General features: G+C 56.0%; 1 protein-coding gene and 1 non-coding gene across 3 annotated transcripts in view; one reads left to right on the forward strand and one right to left on the reverse strand.

Moving 5' to 3' along the window:
* Nucleotides 1-4,429, reverse strand: part of disp1 (dispatched RND transporter family member 1) — a 74,687-nt gene extending 70,258 nt beyond the window's left edge. Inside the window, exon 1 of one of the 2 annotated variants that reach the window (XM_031903075.1) lies at nucleotides 4,360-4,429. The gene's annotated coding sequence lies outside the window, so the exon portion shown is untranslated. Of the gene's footprint in view, nucleotides 1-4,171; nucleotides 4,313-4,359 lie in introns of those variants that run through there. The other variant, XM_004914797.4, reaches the window with a different exon arrangement.
* A 1,939-nt stretch (nucleotides 4,430-6,368) lies between these two features.
* On the forward strand, nucleotides 6,369-6,450 carry trnas-gcu. The gene has a single exon. It is a non-coding gene; the product is annotated as a tRNA-Ser (tRNA).
* Nucleotides 6,451-7,999: the final 1,549 nt, after the last annotated feature.

Genomic DNA, 7,999 nt, shown 5'->3' on the forward strand with positions numbered 1-7,999 from the left:
TTGTATGGTACAGTACTGTTACACAGGGCAAGTCCCTATATCATTGTATGGTACAGTACTGTTACACAGGGCAAGTCCCTATATCATTGTATGGTACAGTACTGTTACACAGGGCAAGTCCCTATATCATTGTATGGTACAGTACTGTTACACAGGGCAAGTCCCTATATCATTGTATGGTACAGTACTGTTACACAGGGCATGTCCCTATATCATTGTATGGTACAGTACTGTTACACAGGGCAAGTCCCTATATCATTGTATGGTACAGTACTGTTACACAGGGCAAGTCCCTATATCATTGTATGTTACAGTACTGTTACACAGGGCAAGTCCCTATATCATTGTATGGTACAGTACTGTTACACAGGGCATGTCCCTATATCATTGTATGGTACAGTACTGTTACACAGGGCAAGTCCCTATATCATTTTATGGTACAGTACTGTTACACAGGGCATGTCCCTATATCATTGTATGGTACAGTACTGTTACACAGGGCATGTCCCTATATCATTGTATGGTACAGTACTGTTACACAGGGCAAGTCCCTATATCATTGTATGGTACAGTACTGTTACACAGGGCAAGTCCCTATATCATTGTATGGTACAGTACTGTTACACAGGGCAAGTCCCTATATCATTGTATGGTACAGTACTGTTACACAGGGCAAGTCCCTATATCATTGTATGGTACAGTACTGTTACACAGGGCAAGTCCCTATATCATTGTATGGTACAGTACTGTTACACAGGGCAAGTCCCTATATCACTGTATGGTACAGTACTGTTACACAGGGCAAGTCCCTATATCACTGTATGGTACAGTACTGTTACACAGGGCAAGTCCCTATATCATTGTATGGTACAGTACTGTTACACAGGGCAAGTCCCTATATCATTGTATGGTACAGTACTGTTACACAGGGCAAGTCCCTATATCATTGTATGGTACAGTACTGTTACACAGGGCAAGTCCCTATATCACTGTATGGTACAGTACTGTTACACAGGGCAAGTCCCTATATCATTGTATGGTACAGTACTGTTACACAGGGCAAGTCCCTATATCACTGTATGGTACAGTACTGTTACACAGGGCAAGTCCCTATATCATTGTATGGTACAGTACTGTTACACAGGGCAAGTCCCTATATCACTGTATGGTACAGTACTGTTACACAGGGCAAGTCCCTATATCACTGTATGGTACAGTACTGTTACACAGGGCAAGTCCCTATATCACTGTATGGTACAGTACTGTTACACAGGGCAGATTGCCAGATATGACACACACAGAGCATAGGGTGGAATCCACAGAACATTTGCTTCTTGTATAAACCGAATACGATTCCAGAGCCGTTTGTCGGTTCCTCTCCCAATACGTGTAGCAACACTGGGCACCAAGGCCCAAACTGCTGGGCAAGACAGTTACGTTTAGATGAACGCCAGGCCTTGGGGAAGGATAGGGCACAAAGTGACTTACAGTGAGAGTAAGGGGCATCTCTATGGAAGGGCAATGCCTTTATCATTAGGCCAATTGGCTGTGGGCAGCAAAGTGAATTCTGACTGTAGCTCCTAGCACTGGGACTAATGCCAATATGAAGGGCCCGACCCCACAACCGTGACTTTATTTTGCCCACCAGGCATCTACAGGGCAGAAGAAAAAAAGCAAGTGGCACAAAGAGCAAAAGACACGGCCAACAGTACTGCTCTATAGAGAATAGAATAATGAAGTCTTGTTACATGTCAGTATCAGTTTATTCCTGATGTATCATTGCAATTGGATCCCCATCAGCCGGGGGCCCGGGGGGAATGCACTGCCCTCCATATTAGTGTTACATAATGCAATCAGCCTGTCACACCATCAAACTAATCAACTCAGACTTCTGCTATCCACAGGGAGAGAGCGCAGGCATGCTGATCAGTGCCACACTAGCCACCTACTGCCACTACTGGCCCAAATACACCCACGCCATCCTGCTCTGCACTACATAAGGCTGATGTCAGACGTGGCGTATTCCTGGCAAGCAGAAAACCGCTTACAGAGTATATATCCCACTACTGTAAATGTGCCCTACCTGTGCCTGCACCCGAATGAATGAGATACGCTGGGGCGCAGGCACATGTAGCGAAATACGCATAAAAACACGAGACTTTGCATTACGCGGGGCGTATTCTCGGCAAGCGTTTTTCTGTTTCCCGAGAATACGCCACGTCTGACATCAGCCTTAGCCTGTTGCTGGGAATATGAATTACTGTTTTGTATTTGGCAATGCAACAAGGAGTGATTATGGCACATCTCTGAAAGGCAAACTGAGGGGGGACACCGCTGAAAGGCAAGCTGGAGGGGGGGGGACAGCACTGAAAGGCAAGCTGATGGGGGGGGGGGACAGCGCTGAAAGGCAAGCTGATGGGGGGGGGGGGACAGCGCTGAAAGGCAAGCTGATGGGGGGGGGGACAGCACTGAAAGGCAAGCTGATGGGGGGGGGGGACAGCGCTGAAAGGCAAGCTGATGGGGGGGACACCAGGCAAGCTACGGGAAAGCTGAGGGGGGGACACCAGGCAAGCTACGGGAAAGCTGAGGGGGGACACCAGGCAAGCTACGGGAAAGCTGAGGGGGGCACCAGGCAAGCTGAGGGGGGGCACCAGGCAAGCTGAGGGGGGGCACCAGGCAAGCTGAGGGGGGACACCAGGCCAGCTGAGGGGGGACACCAGGCAAGCTACGGGAAAGCTGAGGGGGGACACCAGGCAAGCTACGGGAAAGCTGAGGGGGGGCACCAGGCAAGCTGAGGCGGGGCACCAGGCAAGCTGAGGGGGGGCACCAGGCAAGCTGAGGGGGGGCACCAGGCAAGCTGAGGGGGGGCACCAGGCAAGCTATGGGAAAGCTGAGGGGGGGGCACCAGGCAAGCTGAGGGGGCACCAGGCAAGCTGAGGGGGGCACCAGGCAAGCTGAGGGGGGCACCAGGCAAGCTGAGGGGGGGCACCAGGCAAGCTGAGGGGGGGGCACCAGGCAAGCTGAGGGGGGCACCAGGCAAGCTGAGGGGGGGGCACCAGGCAAGCTGAGGGGGGACACCAGGCAAGCTGAGGGGGGGCACCAGGCAAGCTGAGGGGGGGCACCAGGCAAGCTGAGGGGGGGGCACCAGGCAAGCTGAGGGGGGACACCAGGCAAGCTGAGGGGGGCACCAGGCAAGCTGAGGGGGGGCACCAGGCAAGCTGAGGGGGGCACCAGGCAAGCTGAGGGGGGGGGGACACCAGGCAAGCTGAGGGGGGGGGGGACACCAGGCAAGCTGAGGGGGGGGGACACCAGGCAAGCTGAGGGGGGGCACCAGGCAAGCTGAGGGGGGGGGGACACCAGGCAAGCTGAGGGGGGGGGGACACCAGGCAAGCTGAGGGGGGCACCAGGCAAGCTGAGGGGGGGCACCAGGCAAGCTGAGGGGGGCACCAGGCAAGCTGAGGGGGGGGGGACACCAGGCAAGCTGAGGGGGGGGGGGACACCAGGCAAGCTGAGGGGGGGGGACACCAGGCAAGCTGAGGGGGGCACCAGGCAAGCTGAGGGGGGGGGACACCAGGCAAGCTGAGGGGGGGGGGGACACCAGGCAAGCTGAGGGGGGGGGGACACCAGGCAAGCTGAGGGGGGGCACCAGGCAAGCTGAGGGGGGGGGGGACACCAGGCAAGCTGAGGGGGGGCACCAGGCAAGCTGAGGGGGGGCACCAGGCAAGCTGAGGGGGGCACCAGGCAAGCTGAGGGGGGGGGACACCAGGCAAGCTGAGGGGGGGGGGACACCAGGCAAGCTGAGGGGGGGCACCAGGCAAGCTGAGGGGGGGGGGGACACCAGGCAAGCTGAGGGGGGGGGGACACCAGGCAAGCTGAGGGGGGGCACCAGGCAAGCTGAGGGGGGGGGGACACCAGGCAAGCTGAGGGGGGGCACCAGGCAAGCTGAGGGGGGGGGGACACCAGGCAAGCTGAGGGCAAGATGAAGGGGACACAGCTGAAAGACAAACTAAGGGCGGGAGATGATATGACAAAAAGTAAAGCTACAATCAGGGAGGCGGAAAGCAATGAAAGAACCCGTGTGGGGAGATAAGTGAATGCCAGGCCGGTACTGGGGCCCCTCCCAGGGAACTGTGGGTAAGAGCCCGGCACACAATAAGGAGGAGGCACTTACCATGAGCCGCCGGGCCCGCTCCTCCCTCCTGTTCCGCTCCCACTCGGGGCACTCGGTCCCGCACTCACCCACTCACTCACTCACTCACTCACTCACTCTGCCCCCCCCGGCACTCACGCGAGACCCGAGCGCCGCCACTAACTCACAGGCTCCTCCCACTCACTCTCAAGTCCCACCCACTGACTCACCGGCCCCTCCCATTGGCCCCCTAAGCGCGCCAGAAAACTGCGTAACCAACGGCAACCGCCACGCGTTCCTCTCCGCTCTGTGTGCGAAAGCACCGCCCTTGTGTTGTCATGTCATGTGTTGTGCAGGAAACCACGCCCCGGGGGCATCGGAGTTATCCCATTGGCTGAATAGCAACTTCCGACTTGAACTTTAGTTAAACCAACACGATAGCGCACCGCCAGCCACAACATGGCCCCCAGTCAGCGATATGCCAGCCACTTGGCTGGCTGGGCGCCATGTTGTGGCTGGCGGTGCGCTATCGCGTTGGTTTAATAAAAGTCCAAATTTATTTGTGAGAAACAGATCCGCCGTATCGTGTGTTTGGCATTAGGGGGCGCTATTACATATTGGTCTATGTGGAAATGGCTGTCCCAGCTGATAATAACAGAAGTGACCGCTTGTACCGACTGAACGATAATTATAGGTTACTGGCTGGAGTCAGTGTGGGAGTGGGAGCGCCGCCCCCCGGCTGGATGTATGAACAACAGGCTGTGTATTTGGCTTTGGTAGAACGGGTCGGCCCAATGAATGAGCAGGTTGCCCCTAACTGGCTACACAGTGCAATCCAGTCCAGTGAATGCTGCTGGGCCCACTGAGCCCATGAGGTCATCACTTTACCTGCCAATTTATATTGGGGGGGTGGGGCCTGTATCCTATATAACTGCTGCTATTGGCAGGCACTGCGGGCACCCTGGCATTATGTATACACCCGGGTATCTATAGCTGAATGCAGGGTACTTTTCAAAACCAGCCAAAGTCAGTTCTAAAATAGCCCAAAACTAGCCAAAGTAGCCCAATATGCGCCATGGAAAACATTTCTACAAAAAATAGAAGTAATGAGCAAAATAGAATACAAAACAGAGCCTCTGTCTATACTGTCCCATTGCATGCTGGGTATTGTAGTTTTATATTAATCCTAGCTATAGGCTAATTGTTAGCTACAAACTACATTACCCAGCATGCAGTGGGACAGGCACACTAGGGGGAAAGAACTTTGGCTAGTTTCCTAACTACAAATCCCCCAAGGCTCCAAAAACTAGCCCAAATCTGTACCTTGGCGGGTTTGTACTTTGGGAACCCACCTAGGCTTTAAATTAGTAGCCCAATTCGGGGGAAACACCGCCAACCTGCCAACCCTGAGTATCAGGTACGCTGGTGTCGCTATTACAACAAACTGCAATGTTGAACAGCTAAAATGCTGTCCTGCAGCGACATCTAGTGGCGGAATGTTTGTTGTTGCTGAGAAATACAGTCTTACAGCGACATCTAGTGGCGAACGTTGTAGTTGCTGACAACCCTGAGTATCAGGTACGCTGGTGCCGCTATTACTACAAACACCAATGTTCAACAGCTAAAATGCTGTCCTGCAGCGACATCTAGTGGCGGAATGTTGTAGTTGCTGACAAATACAGTCTTACGGCGACGTCTAGCGGTGAACTAAGCAGATATTGAGAAATAATATCCTTCTACGACATCTAGTGGAGAACGTTGTAGTTTCTGACAAATACGGTCTTACAGCGACATCTAGTGGCGAGTTGCATACATAGCAGGGCGCACTATCCTACAGCAGTATATAGGTGTATAGTGGAATGGCTAAGACTGTAGGTACTAGCCTGTAGCGGTATGTAGTAGGGAGCGATAGTATCTTAGAGCGACTTGTAGGTGTGTGCCGTGCAGACGCTGAGACACAGGGTCCTACAGCGACACCTACGGGTAAGATAAGCTACTCGCATTCTGAGAAACCTGAGTAACCCTGTCCCACAGCGACACCTTCTGGTGAATGATCGCAGTTGCAGGATTCCCGGGGAAATGCCGCCGCTGTCTGAGGTTTTCTCTTCTGTTTCCCCAGCGATTCTGCGTGTCGGTTCCGATTTCACTGGAGCTTCGGGGAAAGTTCGGGGAGATCCGGCCCAGTTCGGTAGCGCAGTACTGGGGTAGCAGCTGACAGAGAGGCGGGGAGGGAGCAGGGGACGAGGTGGCCGAGTGGTTAAGGCGATGGACTGCTAATCCATTGTGCTCTGCACGCGTGGGTTCGAATCCCATCCTCGTCGGATTCATTTTCCACTTTGGGTTTAAATTTATATTTTACTTTAGTTGCTGCTTCTCTGAGGGAGTTTAACTGTCACCCACAACAGAGCTGCCTGCTCCCCTAATTTTGTGGGGTGTTACCAGGGCCGCCATCAGAAATCACGGGCCCCTCACAACACAATTTTCTTGGCCCCCCTCCTTCCACGCCCTGCCCCCCAATGGCCCCTCCACACAGACATTGGTAGCCAGGGCCCCCTAAAACATTGGTAGCCAGGGCCCCCCTAAAAAATTGGTAGCCAGGGCCCCCCAGCATCCTCCAGTTACCCCCCTCCCCGCTCCTCCAGCTCCCCCCCACAGTTCTTTCCAGCATTCTCTAGCTCCCACCCCCCCAAGCATCCTCCGGCTCCCCCCCAGAAACCTCCAGCTCCCCCACCAGAGTCCTTCCCAGTCCTTCCCCCCAGCTCCCACCAGGCTCCCTGCTGCATTTGCACAGCACCCCCCCCCCCCAGAGTCCGCCTGTGGCTTCCCCCAGCTCAACCCCCAGTGACTTCCTCTGGCTCCCCGCCCCAGCTACTTACTCCCGCCCTCCACCCCAGCTACTTACTCCCGCCCTCCACCCCAGCTACTTACTCCCGCCCTCCACCCCAGCTACTTACTCCCGCCCTCCACCCCAGCTACTTACTCCCGCCCTCCACCCCAGCTACTTACTCCCGCCCTCCACCCCAGCTACTTACTCCCGCCCTCCACCCCAGCTACTTACTCCTGCTCCCCTGCGGCTTCCTCTGGCATCCTCCAGCTCTCCCACCGGCAACTTTCTTCTTCTGCATCCTCCCCACTGCATCTTAACATTTTAAAAGGTTGCGCCCGTGCGTAGGGACGCACGCACGGGGCGCAACCAATAAAATTTCCCGCTGGCCACCAATGAACCAATGGGGCTCGGAGTTCTTTAAAGGGGGCCCGAGTTAAAAAACTGTATCACGGCCGGGCCCCCTTTAAAGCGCCGATCGTCCGGGCCCGGGACAACTGTCCCCCCTGATGGCGGCCCTGGGTGTTACCTCATTTTGGCTTCCAGCCCCCCCGTCTTGTAACCAAACGTAATGGCGGCTTTACACGTTACAATTGGCACCACTGGCAGGGTCAGACCGGAACACCGGGATACCAGGGAAAATCCCAGTAGGCCCCGGCGGCCTAGAACCGACCCTTGCGGCGCTCCCCCGGCTGACTGTTCCTCCCCTGATGCGTTAAACTTACCTGCACTCAGGGTGGGGGGACCCTGCAGGGGGGGGGTATGGTGGGACGCGGCTGGGGACCCTGTAGGGGGGGGTATGGAGGGACGCGGCTGGCTGGGGACCCTGCAGGGGGGGGTATGGAGGGACGCGGCTGGCTGGGGACCCTGCAGGGGGGGTATGGAGGGACGCGGCTGGCTGGGGACCCTGCAGGGGGGGGTATGGAGGGACGCGGCTGGCTGGGGACCCTGCAGGGGGGGTATGGAGGGACGCGGCTGGCTGGGGACCCTGCAGGGGGGGTATGGAGGGACGCGGCTGGCTGGGGACCCTGCAGGGGGGGTATGGG

Source organism: Xenopus tropicalis, chromosome 5 (assembly GCF_000004195.4).
Source record: "Xenopus tropicalis strain Nigerian chromosome 5, UCB_Xtro_10.0, whole genome shotgun sequence".
Taxonomy (NCBI): Eukaryota; Metazoa; Chordata; class Amphibia; order Anura; family Pipidae; genus Xenopus; species Xenopus tropicalis.